The sequence below is a fragment of the Pseudophryne corroboree genome, chromosome 4 (assembly GCF_028390025.1).
Source record: "Pseudophryne corroboree isolate aPseCor3 chromosome 4, aPseCor3.hap2, whole genome shotgun sequence".
In the NCBI taxonomy this organism is placed as follows: Eukaryota; Metazoa; Chordata; class Amphibia; order Anura; family Myobatrachidae; genus Pseudophryne; species Pseudophryne corroboree.
The window spans coordinates 237,190,384-237,207,774 of record NC_086447.1 but is presented as its reverse complement, the minus strand read 5'-3'; positions in this window follow the sequence as shown (position 1 = coordinate 237,207,774).

Genomic DNA, 17,391 nt, shown 5'->3' with positions numbered 1-17,391 from the left:
GCATTTCTGCTACATTTTTGTGTGTGGTGCATTTAAACTTCTAAAAATTAACATGAAATGCAATGTGAGACACATGGAATGACCCTAATGTTAGCAGCCAAGGATTCCTGACATGGATTGAAAAAGAAGCCAATAAAATGAATTCTTGCACAGCAGAGCTGTTTTAAAGGTGACAACTGTACTAGACTCAGAATGAGAAGGTGTTGCATCATTATCATCATCATATGATGTTACATAAGAAGATGCCTGGCTGCGTTTGGCCCGGCTTCCACAATAGGAACTCTTCTAGTGCATGAAACAGCAGTAACACTAGTGGGACCACCACTTGCAAAAAAGGCTGTGTCCTAAGCCTTTCCTTGTCACTGCATGTGGTGTATGATATATTGGCAATTTTATGTTATTTTGGTAGTAAATACTACACTTATGGTAAGGATGGCACACTGACCCATAATGAACATTGTTTTTAAACAGTTTTGTTTAGTTTTTAAACACTGTGTGTGCACTCAACAACACAGTGCCTCAAAGTGCTGCACAGTCTGACACAGTCACAGCAGTAGTGTCACAGCAGTGTTTGTACTTCACAGCCCTTCACCCCGCAGTCCATAGTGCTGCACCACACAGCCCTTCACAGTCTGACACCGCCACAGTAGTGCTTGCTTGTAGCCCTCAGCCCTTCACTGACACATTCTTCTTAGTGCTGCAGGCAGACCACAGCCCTTCACAGTCTGCCACAGCACTGACACTGACTTAGTGCTACAGCCCACAGACCACCCTAACCCTCTAGTGTTCTGTGTGAAATGACGAGCGAACCACGAGGGAGGAACTTTTATCGAATACAATACACGCAAGTTCCAACATTTTGCCTCATTTTGGAATCCGTGTCTGGCAGGAAAACCCAAGCTGAACTTGGAACAACTAAGCTGGGCAAGGCCGGCGGAGCTCAATGAAAAAACTGGTTAGGAACAGCAAGGCTTGACTCTGGATACAGGCTGAGGCCGAAAGAATACAAAACTAGGATATAATACAAGACTCGGTACTAAAAGAGTCTGTGACACTGGAGACAGAACTGTGAGCAGCAGATCTACATTCTAGGTCAGATCCAGAAGTCCTGAACACCAGACTGGGACTGGTGGCTTTATAGTCAGAAATGCTGGACAACAGGCTGGTACCAGTGGTTCTGGAGAAGTGGATGCTGAACACTGGACTGGTAGTGGTGGTGTTGGAAACTGGACTGGGACCAGTGATACTTGAATTGAACACCGGGTTGGTACTGTACACTGGACTGGAACCAGTGGTACATGGACTAAACACATGGCTGGTGCCAGTGGTACTGGGAACTGGGCTGAAACCTGTGGTACTAAAACTTTACACAAGGCTGGTACCAGTGGTACTGGATACTAGACATGAACAAGATTCTGCAGTAGAAGACTCAAAGAGACAACACTAAGGAGCACAGATAGTCTGCAAAGATGTTGCACTGGCAATGACTTTATAGGGACTGCTAGCTGTGGATTGGCTGAAAACACTAGGGAACCAGGAACTGAGACCACATTGGTGCTGCAACAGTCAGCTGACCTGGGGAAAGATGGTTTCGCCCATAGTCTGGAACCTGTGGGAATCTCTGCACAGAAATTGCCAGAGCCAGCTGCATCTCCAGTATGAAGGCGCTGGCGGGTAGACTTGAACTAGCAGCAGCGGGCAGCGGATCCCCAGCACTCTCCACAGAAGACCTAACAGCAGCCAGATGGGTAAATTGCGGCATCTGTGGCTGGGGTCTCCAGGCTACGTACGCTGTGACACACCCTATATAATTTTTATCATAATACTTTAAATCTATGCTGCATAATATGTAAATATTGGTACAGTAGTTCCCTAATGAGTTTTTTATGTATAATGCATGATATTCTAACAGGGCACCTGAGTAATTTAATTTACCTTTCCTAATATTTATTCTAAGCTATAATATTTTGTGTTGATTTTCATTACTTTGTTTTTTTGGAATATGTTATTGTAGTTTCAATATTCCTAATATACATTATGGCATTCCTTAGTTATTTTGTTTTGTGGTTTCCCTTCATTTACTTACACTTACATATTTCAATTATGTTTTGTAACCCTCCTTAACTATACATTTTAGGCATGCTACAAGAACAATTTAAATTTTTTAATCAGCAGTATAGTGGACTTAATTATTCAAAACATACTACAGTATATGGAACTCTATTTTGGAGTGTTGAGACCTTGCCCACTATTTTACTACGCAAATTCAGATTTTCGATTATGTTTTAGAATTTCATTTGGTCTCTTAAGAATGCTAATTTAAATTATGCTATTAACTTTCAAGTATTCAATAGTGCCAGACTAAAACCACAGTGTCTTTATTAGCTCTTTTGTTCTTGATATTTTACAGGTGCTGGAGGAAATATTACTCATTTATTTTATATAGATGAAAATAAAACTACAACAGTCAGTATAATTACTTGTTATTGTCATCTGGCAAAGACCTCAGAGATTTTGTAATAAAAAAAAAAGGACTGTAATGTACCTATCAGAGGTATATAAACTAGGGATGAGCGAGTTCGGTTCCCTGAGAACCGAAACCTACCGAACATCACGTCCCGAGCCCAGATTCGAGCCCAGCTCGGGACTTCCCGCCAGACTCGGAAACCAGAACGAGGCAAAACGTCATCATCCCGCTGTCGGATTCTCGCAGGTTTTGGATTCCATATAAGGAGCCGCGCGTCGCCGCCATCTTCACTCCAGTCCAGGAGAGTGTAGCGAGAAGACATGTCTTCTCAGTGTCTGTGCGGGAAAGTGGCATGGCGCGTGTGGTGGCGACCTGCTCTTATGCGTCATTCCAGTGCTGTCTTCTGCTGCATCAGTCCAGTCACAGGGTGGTGTCCTGTGCTGCCATAAGTCCAGTGCTGCTGTATAAGTCCAGTCCAGTGCAGTGGTGCTGTGTTGTGTTGCATCAGTCCAGTGGTGGTGTCCTGTGCTGCCATAAGTCAAGTGGTGGTGTCCAGTGCTGCCATAAGTCCAGTGGTGCTGCTGTATAAGTCCAGTGCAGTGGTACTGTGTTGTGCTGCATCAGTCTAGTGGTGGTGTTCTGTGCTGCTATAAGTCCAGTGGTGGTGTTCTGTGCTGCCATAAGTCCAGGGGTACTGCCGTATAAGTCCAGTCCAGTGGTGCAGCTGTATAAGTCCAGTGGTACTGCCATATAAATCCAACGGTATTGCCGTATAAGTCCAGTCCAGTGGTACTGCAGTATATGTCCAGTGGTACTGCCGTATAAGGCCAGTGCAGTGGTACTGCCATATAAGGCCAGTCCAGTGGTACTGCCGTCAAAGTCCAGTGGTACTACCATCAAAGTCCAGTGGTACTGCTGTATAAGTCCAGTGGTACTGCCATAAAAGTCCAGTGTTACTGCCATAAAAGTCCTGTGTTACTGCTGTATAAGTCCAGTGTTACTGCTGTATAAGTCCAGTCCAGTGGTACTGCCCGTATAAGTCCAGTGGTACCGCTGTATAAGGCCAGTCCAGGGGTACTGCTGTATAAGTCCAGTTCAGGAGTACTGCCGTATAAGTCAAGGGGTACTGCCGTATAAGTCCGGGGATCTGCTCTATAAGTCCAGGGGTACTGCTGTATAAGTCCAATACAGTGGTACTGCCATACAAGTCCAGTGGTACTGCCGTATAAGTCCAGTGGTACTGCCGTATAAGTCCATTCCAGGGGTTCTGCCATATAAGTCCAGTCCAGGGGTACTGCCGTATAAGTCCAGTTCAGGAGTACTGCCGTATAAGTCAAGGGGTACTGCCATATAAGTCCGGGGATACTGCTCTATAAGTCCAGGGGTACTACTGTATAAATTCAGTCCAGTGGGACTGCTGTATATGTCCAGTGGTACTGCCGTAAAAGTCCAGTCCAGTGGTACTGTTGTATAAGTCCAGTGGTACTGCCATATAAGTCCAGTCCAGTGGTACTGCTGTATAAGTCCAGTGGTACTGCCGTATAAGTCCAGTCCAGTGGTACTGCCATATAAGTCCAGTGGTACCGCTGTATAAGGCCAGTCCAGGGGTACTGCTGTATAAGTCCAGAGGTACTGCCCTATAAGTCCAGGGATATGGCCCTATAAGTCCAGTCCAGTGGCACTGCCATATAAGTCCAGTGGTACTGCCGTATAAGTCCAGTCCAGTGGTACTGCCATATAAGTCCAGTCCAGTGGTACTGCCGTATAAGGGGGTCATTCAGACCTTATTGCATGCTGCCATTCATTGCAGCACAGCGATTAGGTCAGAAGTGTGCATGCACTGTAGCCGCAGTGCCCCGGTGCATGCCAGACAGATGATGGCTGTCATAGTCCAGCGATCGCCTCTGCCTGATTGACAGGTAGAGGCGGTTGCTGGGCAGGAGGGGGTGGCATGGCAGCGTTTGGCCACCGTTTTGTGGGTGCGGTCCGGCCAATGCAGGCGTGGCCAATCCGTGCGGGGGTGGACCACAGCGGCTGCGTGACATCACATGCAGCCGCTGCGATCATTACAGCGAGCTGTGCTAGATGGGAGTTACTCTTTAAGTACCAAAGCATCACCACTGTGTGATTCTTTTGTACTTGTGCGGTGGGCCGGGCCTGACATGCGGGGCGGACTAGCCCTGTACTGGGCATATCCCCGCATGTCAGTGTGCGGTGGATGATCATAGCTGTGCTAAATTTAGCACAGCTACGATCAGGTCTGAATCACCCCCTAAGTCCTGTGGTACTGCCGTATAAGTCCAGTCCTTTGGTACTGGCGTATAAGTCCAGTGGTACTGTCTGTTTAAGTCCAGTGGTACTGTCGTATAAATCCAGTGGTACTGTCCTGTGCTGTATATTATTTACTCCAAATAAAAGGGTTATTAATATTGAATCCAAATAATTTTTACAGAGTTTGCCCTGTGTGGTGTAGGGGTAAGCTCTCCTGTGCCGCATATTGGGTTATATAACTCCAGAAAAATAATGGAGAACAAAAATTTGGAGGATAAAATAGGGAAAGATCAAGAACAACTTCCTCCGAGTGTTGAAGCTGCTGCCACTAGATGGAAGCCCTCATCCTCCCACTAGAAAAATGATAAGAGTTAAGCTGGCAAAAGCACAGCTTAGAACTGTGCATTCTAAGATGATACCACAATTCCCCAAGGAGAGTCCAAGTGTGTTGGCGGTTATGATGCCTGACCTTCCCAACACTGGATGGGAAGAGGTGGCTCCTTCAACCATTTGCACGCCCTCTCCAAGTGCTGGAAGGAGCACCCGCAGTCCAGTTTCTGATATTCAAAATGAAAATGAACTGTTGAAGTACACCTGGTTGAGGAAATGGGTGTTGCTGGCGCTGAGAAGGAAGCTGACGAGGAGGATTCTGATGGTGATGTGGTTTGTTTAAATCAGGCACCGGTGGAGACAGTTGTTGTCCGTGGGATGAATAAGCCCATTGTCATGCCTGGGCAAAATACCAAAAAAGTCACCTCTTCGGTGTGGAATTATTTCTCCACAAATCCGGAAAACAGATGTCAAGCCATGTGTTGCCTTTGTCAATCCGTAATAAGTAGGGGTAAGGACATTAACCACCTAGGAACATCCTCCCCTATATGTCACCTGCAGTGCATTCATCAGAATTCGTTGCCAAGTTCAGAAACTTTGGGTAAGAGCTTAAGTAGTCAACTGATATCTAAATCCCTTCCTCTTCTTCCCAAGGTCCTGCAAGCCACACCACCAACTCCTTCAACGTCAATTTCCTCATTAGTCACGAACATCAGTAGTCCTGCAGACCATGTCACTGGCATGACTGACGACTCCTTTCCTAACTGGGATTCCTCCGGAGAATCCTTGAGCGGTACGCCTACTGCTGCTGCTGTTGTTGCTGCTGGGAGTCGGTCGTCATCCCAGAGGGGAAGTCAGAAGACCACTTGAACTACTTCAATTAAACAACTGACTGTCCAACAGTCAAGTGTGAGGAAGATGAAATATTACAGCAGTGATCCTGTTACAAAGCGGATAACTGAGGCCTTGACAGCTATGTTAGTGTTAGACGTGGGTCCCGTATCTGCCATTAGTGCAGTGGGATTTAGACATTTGATGGAGGTAGTGTGTCCCTGGTACCAAATCACATCTAGATTCCACTTCTCTAGGAAAGCTATTCCCGGACTGTACAGGTACATTAAGAAAAGTGTCCTCAGTGTCCTGAAAAATGTGGTTGTATCCAGTGTCCACTTAACCATGGACATGTGGACAAGTGGAGCAGGGCAACCTAAGGACTACATGACTTTGACAGCCCACTACATAGATGTATTGCCTCCCGCAGCAACAGACAGCAGCGGCACCAGTAGCAGCATTTCACAAATGCCAGCTCATTCCTAGGCAGGCTACGCTGTGTATCACCGGTTTCCGTAAAAGGCACACCACTGACAACCTCTTACGGAAAATGAGGAACATCATTGCACAATGGCTTACCCCACTTAGACTCTCCTGGGGATTTGTGATATCGGACAATGCCACCAATACTGTGCGTGCATTACATCTGGGCAAATTCCAGCATGTCTTATGTTTTGCACATACAATTATTTTGGTGGTGCAGAATTATTTAAAAAATGACGGGGCCATGCAAGAGATGCTGTCGGTGGCACGCAAATTTGCGGGCCTCTTTCAGCACTCAGCCACTGCATGCCAAACACTGGAGCACCAGCAAACACTCCTGAACCTGCCCTGCCATCACCTGAAGCAAGAGGTGGTAACGATGTGGAATTCAACACTCTATATGATCCAGAGGATGGAGAAGCAGCAAAAGGCCTTTTAAGCCTATACATCCACCTACAATATAGGCAAAGGAGGGGGAATGCACCTGACTCAAGCACAGTGAAGAATGATTTCCGTGTTGTCGAAGGTTCTCTAACCCTTCGAATTTGCCACACGTGAAGTCAGTTCAGACACTGTCAGCTTGAGTCAGGTCATTCCCCTCATCAGGCTTTTGCAGAAGCAGCTGGAGAAATAGAAGGAAGAGCTAAGATGGAGCGATTCCACAAAGTATGTGGGACTTGTGGATGGAGCCCTTCATTCGCTTTGCCAGGATTCAAGGGTGGTCAATCTGTTGAAATCAGAGCACTACATTTTGGCCACCATGCTCAATCCTAGGTTTAAAGCCTACGTTGTATCTCTCTTTCCGGCAGACATGAGTCTGCAGAGTTCAAAGACCTGCTGGTTACACAATTGTCAACTCAAGCGGAACGTGACCCGTCAACAGCTCTTCCTACATTTTCTCCCGCAACTGGGGCTGCAAGGAAAAGGATAACATTTCAGAGCCGACCCGCTGGCGGTGATGCAGGGCAGTCAGGAACAAGTGCTGACATCTGGTCCAGACTGAAGGAGCTGCCAAGGATTACTGACATGTCTACTGTGACTGCATATGATGCTGTCACCATTGAAAGAATGGTAGAGGATTACATGGGTAACAGCATCCAAGTAGGCATGTCAGACAGCCTGTATGTATACAGGCGGGAAAAAGAGGCAATTTGGAGGCCCTTGTACAAACTGGCTTTATTTTACCTAAGTTGCCCCCCGTCCAGTGTATACTCCGAAAGAGTGTTCATTAAAATGAATTATAAATTCCTCCATGAAGACCTTTACCAGCAATTGCCTCCAGAAAGTACACAGGGACCTGTGATGGTGGATTCCAGTGGGGATGAATTAATACTCTGTGAAGAGGAGGATGTACACACTGAAAGAGGTGAGGAATCGGAGGATAAGGATGACATTTTGCCTCTGTAGAGCCAGTTTGTGCAAGGAGAGATGAATTGCTTCTTTTTTGGTGGGAGGATTAATTGGTTCTTTTTTTGTGAGGGCCCAAACAAACCAATCATTTCAGCCACAGTCGTGTCACTGAAATTATTGGTTTGTTAAAGTGTGCATGTCCTGTTTATACAACATAAGGGTGGGTAAGAGGGCCCAAGGACAATTCCATCTTGCACCTCTTTTTCATCTTTGCATTATGTGCTTTTTGGGGCCTAGTTTTTAAAAGTGCCATCCTGTCTGACACTGCAGTGCCACTCCTAGATGGGCCAGGTGTTTGTGCCGCCCACTTGGGTCGCTTAGGTTAGTCATCCAGCGACCTTGGTGCAAACTTTTGGCCTAAAAACAATATTATGAGGTTTTCAGAATAGACTGGAAATTAGTGGAAATGAATGTTATTGAAGTTAATAATACCGTAGGATCAAAATTCCCCCCAAATTCTGTGATTTTATCTGTTTTTATGTTTTTTTCAAAAATCATCCAGATCCAAAACCAAAACCCAAAAAGGTGGTTTTGGCAAAACCAATCCAGATCCAAAACACGGGCAAGGATCCAGATCCAAAACACAAAACACGGAAAGTGCCTGCCACACATCTCTAATATAAATATGCTCACACCAAGGGCATAGCTACCATAGGTGCAGGCAGTGCAGCTGCAATGGGGCCCAGAGCTGAGAGGGGCCCACCTTCCCTGTCAAAGTTACATGTGTTATATACATTTTTCGCCATTGGATGGTGCCTAGGGGCCCTTTCAGTCTTTTTCCTTTGGGCCTGCAATATATCGAGGTACAGTAGGCCCCTTGACCTGCTCATTGTAGTGTGGTATAAAATTAACTGGAGGGAATTTTAATGTTATATAATATGAACTGGGGCACTGTAATGAGGCACAATATGAACGGAAAGCACTAAGGGGGTAATTCTGAGTTGATTGCAGAGGAATTTTGTTAGCAGTTGGGCAAAACCATGTGCACTGCAGGGGGGGTGGGCAGATATAACATGTGCAAAGAGAGTTAGATTTGGGTGGGTTATTTTGTTTCTGTGCAGGGTAAATACTGGCTGCTTTATTTTTACACTGCAATTTAGATTGCAGATTGAACACACCACACCCAAATCTAACTCTCTCTGCACATGTTATATCTGCCCCCACTGCAGTGCACATGGTTTGTCCCAACTGCTAACAAAATTCCTGCTGCGATCAACTCAGAATTACCCCCTATATATCATAATGTGAATTTGGCATACTGTGCGGCATAATGTGTACTGGCAGCTCTGAAATGTGACATAGGGTGAAGTTAAGCACTAATACAATTCATAAAAGAAACTAGGGCACTACTATGGAGCATAACATTAACCACTTGCCTGGCGTGGTCGCATCACATGCGACCATGCGTGCAAGTGTCTTATCTGACATGGTTGCACAGGATGTCCTTCACCTAATTCACTCATTAAAAAAAACTACAATTTCGGAGCAGTTTTTGAGGAAAAAAAGTTGTCAGTTAAGTGGTTAAATAAGTCTCTACTGTGGTTCAGAAAATGAACTAGGGCTCTATTATAGGGCATAAAATTAACAACTGCTGCAGAGAAGTGTCTCTCTAGAAGCATTGGGATGGGGGCCCCTTCAAAATGTTGCTATGGGGCCCATAAAGTTCTGGCTATGCCCCTAGCTCACACTTAGGGTAATCTAGTCAAAAAGACATATGACATATAATGGAAGGTATTGTGCTCTCAGCAATAATCAGAAATACAACTATTATTTTGCTTTTAATGTATTATTTTATTGTATGTATAAAAATAAATATGCATTAACTAAATAAGGGCAGATGCATATATTTTTTCCTAAGACAATGAAATAATAACATAATACAAATGTAGGTCTTAATCAGTTAATACATATATTTTCTGGACAAGGGTCTGAGTGCGCTGTGAAGCATCGCCTCCTAGGGGAGAGATTTAAAACATGATATCACAATCACATTACAGCGCTTTGCTGTCTAGGCTTCCAGAATGTTTGGGAGACTTTTAAAGCTTGAGGAGAACCCCTGGCCTCTCTAAAGGACAGGTCATTCTCCCCTTTGTCCCGCTAACTTGCTAGTGAAATGGGCAGGACAGGGGCATGATGATGCTATTCTCAACAAATAATTTCATTTGATCAAAATTTTTGGCGCAAGACAAAAACATGGTTCTCCCAAGCATAGGAGCCAAATTTTTTAAATAATTAATGGTGCTCTCGTCACCCACCCCTGATGATTGAAAACAAATGCCACAGACACATTAGTTTTTACACTGATAGAATAGTGTTAGTAACTCATGCCTGAGAAACCTGAATGGGCAACCTCCACTATTCATAGGAAATCCCTCTCACCATCAGTAAATGCTGTTACTGACTCCTCACACTGCACAGTGGGAGGGTAACTCACTGCCACCACCAAGCTTCTACACTGGCACCTGGAACCACTCATTCCATGCAGACTCCTTCCATCAGTGTCTCTAACTGTCTAAGAAACATAAACATAGAAACATAAAATTTGACGGCAGATAAGATCCACTTGGTCCATCTAGTCTCCCCCTGTACCATATTTTTATTTCAAACCTAATTTGATCCTTATTTCTTTGTAAGGATATCCTCATGTCTATCCGATGCATATTTAAATTGCTCTACTGCCTTAGCTCTACTACCCCTGATGGGAGGCTATATCACTTGTCCACTACCCTTTCTGTGAAGTAATTTTTACTCAAGTTTTCCCTCAACCTCCCTCCCTCCAGTTTCAGTGCATGTCCTCGTGTTCTAATACTTGTCTTCATTTGAAGAATGTTTCCCTCCTGCACGTTGTTAAAACCCTTGATATATTTGAAAGTTTCTATCATGTCCCCCCTTTCCCTTCTTTGCTCCAAACTATACATATTGAGATTTTTTTAGTCTTTCCGGGTAAGTTTTGTAATGTAGACAATGCATCATGTTAGTTTTCCTCCTTTGTACAGTCTCTAATGTATTAATATCCTTCTGAAAATATGGTCTACAGGATTGAACACAGTATTCTAGATGAGGACGTACCAATGACCTATACAGTGGCATTAATACTTCTTTCTTTCTGCTGCTGATTCCTCTCCCTATGCAACCAAGCATCTGACTAGCCATCCTCATTGCTTTGTTACATTGCTTATCTGCCTTTAAGTCACCTGAAATTGTAACTCCTAGATCCCTTTCCTCCTCAGAAGTTTCCAGTATAGTGCCATTAATACTGTATTTAACCTTTAGATTTTTGAGACTCAACTACATGATTTTGCATGGGTGGGTGCATGGGTATGTTATGAGTATGTGTCATGAGTATGTGTTATAAGTTGCTGCTGTGGCTCATTCCTGTTTCTATTCTGGCTGTCTTCTAGCAACTAGGATGCTGACTGCTACATGCAGCAGCACACTTGTTTGAAATACCTTGTTGTTACCCGACCTCAGCCGATGTCTCTTGTGATTGATCTGGCTTCCATTCATTAGGGATTCTGGCCAGTTCCTGTTGCTGGTGATATTCCCTAGTACCTGCACCTAGTGAGCTTGTCACATAGTCGCTGTACCGTGTACAGTTCCCAGTCTGTCTGTCTGTTCCTGAGTCCTTGTTCCCTGCATTTGTGTACATGAATTCCTGTATCCTGCCTCAGTCCTCTGTGTGCTGTCCCTACCAGTCCTGCACCGTGCCCTGTTCTATCCTGCCCTGTACCTGCCATCCTGTGTCCATACCTGCTCCATGGTATTTTCTTGCTGTGGCCCTCCAGTTACTCTCATGTCTGGTCCAGATCCAAGTCCAGGCTCCTGCTAAGTCTCTGCCAGTTCTGGTTCTGAGTACATCCACTCCAGCCGTGTTTGTAGTCACAAGTCTGCAGCATACTACAGTATCTCATGAACATGTGACCCAGTATTCCTGTCACAGTTTAGCCACTGAGTTTGCATCCTGTCTATTATTGCAGACTGCAGAATAGTCACACTATTCTTTCAGATAGTCTCACTGCATCTAAGTTCTTGCTGCCAGTACTCTTCTTTCAATCAGTGCACACCCAGCACCTGTTTGTGGGGGTCATTCCGAGTTGTTCGCTCGCAAGCTGCTTTTAGCAGCTTTGCACACGCTAAGCCGCCGCCTACTGGGAGTGAATCTTAGCTTATCAAAATTGCGAACGAAAGATTCGCAATATTGCGAAAAGACTTCTCGGTGCAGTTTCTGAGTAGCTCGAGACTTACTCTGCCAGTGCGATCAGTTCAGTGCTTGTCGTTCCTGGTTTGATGTCACAAACACACCCAGCGTTCGCCCAGACACTCCTCCATTTCTCCAGCCACTCCCGCGTTTTTCCCAGAAACTGTAGCGTTTTTTCGCACACACCCATAAAACGGCCAGTTTCCACCCAGAAACACCCACTTCCTGTCAATCACATTACGATCACCAGAACGAAGAAAAAACCTCGTAATGCCGTGAGTAAAATACCTAACTGCATAGCAAATTTACTTGGCGCAGTCGCACTGCGGACATTGCGCATGCGCATTAGCGACTAATTGCTCCATTGCGAGAAAAAAATAACGAGCGAACAACTCGGAATGACCCCCAGTGTGTCAGCAGTTAACCATAACTTGGCTGTGTTCATCTGCAATTAACTCCTTACAACTCTAGTCACCGTTGTCTTGTGAATTCTGCACACTCCTAGTTCAGCAGTCTTCAATCAGCATATCCTGCTATGTCTGCCTGCTTTGTCATGTATCCACTTTTCATCAAGTCCTGCTGTCTTCAGTCACTTAGCTTAGTCTGCACTACCAAGCCTAAGTCTGTTTGCTGTTAACCTCAGCCTTGCCTTACCAGCTACTACACTTACCCTGTGGTCTCCTGCCTATTGTTTGAGCAACTACTGCTAGAGGTTTAAGACCATGCTGCATCTCAAGTACCGGTGAGCATATACAGCTGTATGGGAACAGGACTGGCTGTTATTGGCAGAAGAGCCCCTTACTGGCTCTCGAGATCTCACATACATAGTGCTGGAGTTCCCTAACAGTATGCTTGGACACGCTGCTGCAACACCTCTTGATTAGTGTTGGCTAATTCCAACTGATCCCTCATTATGGAACAGTCTGAACTAGTTGGCTGGCAGAGTACTTGAGCTTGGAGAGACTGGGCTTAATTCAGAACAGCCGGAGAATGGTAGTCACAGCATACAAGCAGATGCAGGCATCTTAAGGCAAGATGTGAAAAATAGAGTACCAAAGGTAATCAACTGGTGCTGAACTAGAGTGGCTTCACACTGAGCAGCTGAGAATGAAGATAGTTAATCTCTAAAGGCAGCTTGGAAGATTGTAACAGCACTAATAAACTGGATTTGATATAACCAATAAAATTTATTCACACACAGTATTCAAATATAATTACTGTACAATAAAAACATTGAAACTTAAAAACAAATTAATTTTTGTTAAAAAAAAATTAATTATAGAGAAGGCACATATCCAGCACTGCAATTGAAATGGCACAATTGTATGAGCTGGGAATAAATGCAAAGTACATTCATGGAGACTGGCCACAGTCCTGGGAAGAATATTGCAAGAGGAATATTACCAGCTTGGTAATATATGGATGACCTCTTTGTAGCTTGTTTTGGACCCATGCAAAAGCCCTGATCAGAAAAGCTTTGATCTTGTCTTCTGTTGGCGTTGCAAGTAATTCTCACAAATGTACTTCTAGACTCTGTCTCTTGGTAGAATCCAATGTGTAGCAGTACCAGCTCCTTTATCATGATGAATAAAAAAGGGTAAAAAATCTCTATGGTAAGTATAACTTCCTAAGCTTCCGCAGAAAGTACAGCCTCTGATGCGCCTTCCTCACAATAGCGTCTATGTTGAACCCCCTCTTCAGATGCTGAGAAATCATAGAACCCTAAAATTTGAAGGTATCCACCACAGATACCTAGGTATATTCGGGCACTGTAGACGTGTGGTGCTTTGCTAAGCAGCTGTCTTAAACACAGTGGAAGTCACTCCTACAATTTATAACCAACAGAAAAAAGAAGACTGCGCTAAATAGTAAATTTGTATAGTACAATATGAGAGAGCAAATAAATATCTCTAATAAAACAATTTATTACACAATTAATAACACTTTGTAAAAAACATTCATGTCACATTAAATTAAAAATTGCAAATTCATGCAGTGAATTGATAAATTGTTACCATCTATGTGCGTCTTCAGCAAAGGATTTATGCTGGAATAGTCCGTTCCTATTAGCACCCCTGTAGCAAATGATAAAGTCCAATGCAATAGTTAACCAGCTTGGGTGGGAGTCCAGTAGAGGAGTACTGTGATTTTGACCGTTAGAGGTTGATTTGCTTCTAATGTCCCTTAATGATGGGCTCCTCATGCAGTATGTTCTGAAGCCTCCTAATCCAAACTGTTACTGGGCTCCTCTTAAGATGCGATGGATAGTGATGTCCAGGGGTTGGTTCGGGGCCTTTCTCCAGCGCTCTTGTAGCTTGGTAACACATACACCTGACCAGTTTCGCTGCACTCCAAATGGCAGCTTTATCAAAGATCCCAGCGCTACCTGTTAGCAGCTTAAGAGCACAGTGAGAGCTTACAGCAGTGCCAGCATTAAGAAACACCGCAAAGGTAAATAAGATATTCTAGTACTCTGGATCGTGACTGCTTTCCACCACACACACAGGAAATTAGCTGTCCAATTTCCTGAGTGGTAAAACCACACACACAACATGTAACCGGCTGTCCTGTCCAATTCTAATGAGTTCTAGAGATCGAATGTGCAGTGATTGGCATTTACCCAGACATTTATTATAATATGAACTAACTGATATATATTACCTAGAAGAATCACCCTTCATATATTATTATCATTTATATAGCACCAACATACTCCACAGGGTTTTACAGAGAATGTGTTTCAGGCATGTCAGTCTCTGCACCGGTGAAATTTATAATCTACTACAACAGTGGTTCTCAAACTCGGTCCTCAGGACTAGAGATGAGCGCCGGAAATTTTTCGGGTTTTGTGTTTTGGTTTTGGGTTCGGTTCCGCGGCCGTGTTTTGGGTTCGACCGCGTTTTGGCAAAACCTCACCGAATTTTTTTTGTCGGATTCGGGTGTGTTTTGGATTCGGGTGTTTTTTTAAAAAAACCCTAAAAAACAGCTTAAATCATAGAATTTGGGGGTAATTTTGATCCCAAAGTATTATTAAAATCAAAAAACATAATTTACACTCATTTTCAGCCTATTCTGAACACATCACACCTCACAATATTATTTTTAGTCCTAAAATTTGCACCGAGGTCGCTGTGTGAGTAAGATAAGCGACCCTAGTGGCCGACACAAACACCGGGCCCATCTAGGAGTGGCACTGCAGTGTCACGCAGGATGGCCCTTCCAAAAAACCCTCCCCAAACAGCACATGACGCAAAGAAAAAAAGAGGCGCAATGAGGTAGCTGACTGTGTGAGTAAGATTAGCGACCCTAGTGGCCGACACAAACACCGGGCACATCTAGGAGTGGCACTGCAGTGTCACGCAGGATGTCCCTTCCAAAAAACCCTCCCCAAACAGCACATGACGCAAAGAAAAAAAGAGGCGCAATGAGGTAGCTGTGTGAGTAAGATTAGCGACCCTAGTGGCCGACACAAACACCGGGCCCATCTAGGAGTGGCACTGCAGTGTCACGCAGGATGTCCCTTCCAAAAAACCCTCCCCAATCAGCACATGATGCAAAGAAAAAGAAAAGAAAAAAGAGGTGCAAGATGGAATTATCCTTGGGCCCTCCCACCCACCCTTATGTTGTATAAACAAAACAGGACATGCACACTTTAACCAACCCATCATTTCAGTGACAGGGTCTGCCACACGACTGTGACTGATATGACGGGTTGGTTTGGACCCCCCCCAAAAAAGAAGCAATTAATCTCTCCTTGCACAAACTGGCTCTACAGAGGCAAGATGTCCACCTCATCTTCACCCTCCGATATATCACCGTGTACATCCCCCTCCTCACAGATTATCAATTCGTCCCCACTGGAATCCACCATCTCAGCTCCCTGTGTACTTTGTGGAGGCAATTGCTGCTGGTCAATGTCTCCGCGGAGGAATTGATTATAATTCATTTTAATGAACATCATCTTCTCCACATTTTCTGGATGTAACCTCGTACGCCGATTGCTGACAAGGTGAGCGGCGGCACTAAACACTCTTTCGGAGTACACACTTGTGGGAGGGCAACTTAGGTAGAATAAAGCCAGTTTGTGCAAGGGCCTCCAAATTGCCTCTTTTTCCTGCCAGTATAAGTACGGACTGTGTGACGTGCCTACTTGGATGCGGTCACTCATATAATCCTCCACCATTCTATCAATGTTGAGAGAATCATATGCAGTGACAGTAGACGACATGTCCGTAATCGTTGTCAGGTCCTTCAGTCCGGACCAGATGTCAGCATCAGCAGTCGCTCCAGACTGCCCTGCATCACCGCCAGCGGGTGGGCTCGGAATTCTGAGCCTTTTCCTCGCACCCCCAGTTGCGGGAGAATGTGAAGGAGGAGATGTTGACAGGTCGCGTTCCGCTTGACTTGACAATTTTGTCACCAGCAGGTCTTTCAACCCCAGCAGACCTGTGTCTGCCGGAAAGAGAGATCCAAGGTAGGCTTTAAATCTAGGATCGAGCACGGTGGCCAAAACGTAGTGCTCTGATTTCAACAGATTGACCACCCGTGAATCCTTGTTAAGCGAATTAAGGGCTGCATCCACAAGTCCCACATGCCTAGCGGAATCGCTCCGTGTTAGCTCCTTCTTCAATGCCTCCAGCTTCTTCTGCAAAAGCCTGATGAGGGGAATGACCTGACTCAGGCTGGCAGTGTCTGAACTGACTTCACGTGTGGCAAGTTCAAAGGGCATCAGAACCTTGCACAACGTTGAAATCATTCTCCACTGCACTTGAGACAGGTGCATTCCACCTACTATATCGTGCTCAATTGTATAGGCTTGAATGGCCTTTTGCTGCTCCTCCAACCTCTGAAGCATATAGAGGGTTGAATTCCACCTCGTTACCACTTCTTGCTTCAGATGATGGCAGGGCAGGTTCAGTAGTTTTTGGTGGTGCTCCAGTTTTCTGTACGTGGTGCCTGTACGCCGAAAGTGTCCCGCAATTCTTCTGGCCACCGACAGCATCTCTTGCACGCCCCTGTCGTTTTTTAAAAAATTCTGCACCACCAAATTCAAGGTATGTGCAAAACATGGGACGTGCTGGAATTGGCCCAGATTTAATGCACACACAATATTGCTGGCGTTGTCCGATGCCACAAATCCACAGGAGAGTCCAATTGGGGTAAGCCATTCCGCGATGATCTTCCTCAGTTGCCGTAAGAGGTTTTCAGCTGTGTGCGTATTCTGGAAAGCGGTGATACAAAGCGTAGCCTGCCTAGGAAAGAGTTGGCGTTTGCGAGATGCTGCTACTGGTGCCGCCGCTGCTGTTCTTGCGGCGGGAGTCCATACATCTACCCAGTGGGCTGTCACAGTCATATAGTCCTGACCCTGCCCTGCTCCACTTGTCCACATGTCCGTGGTTAA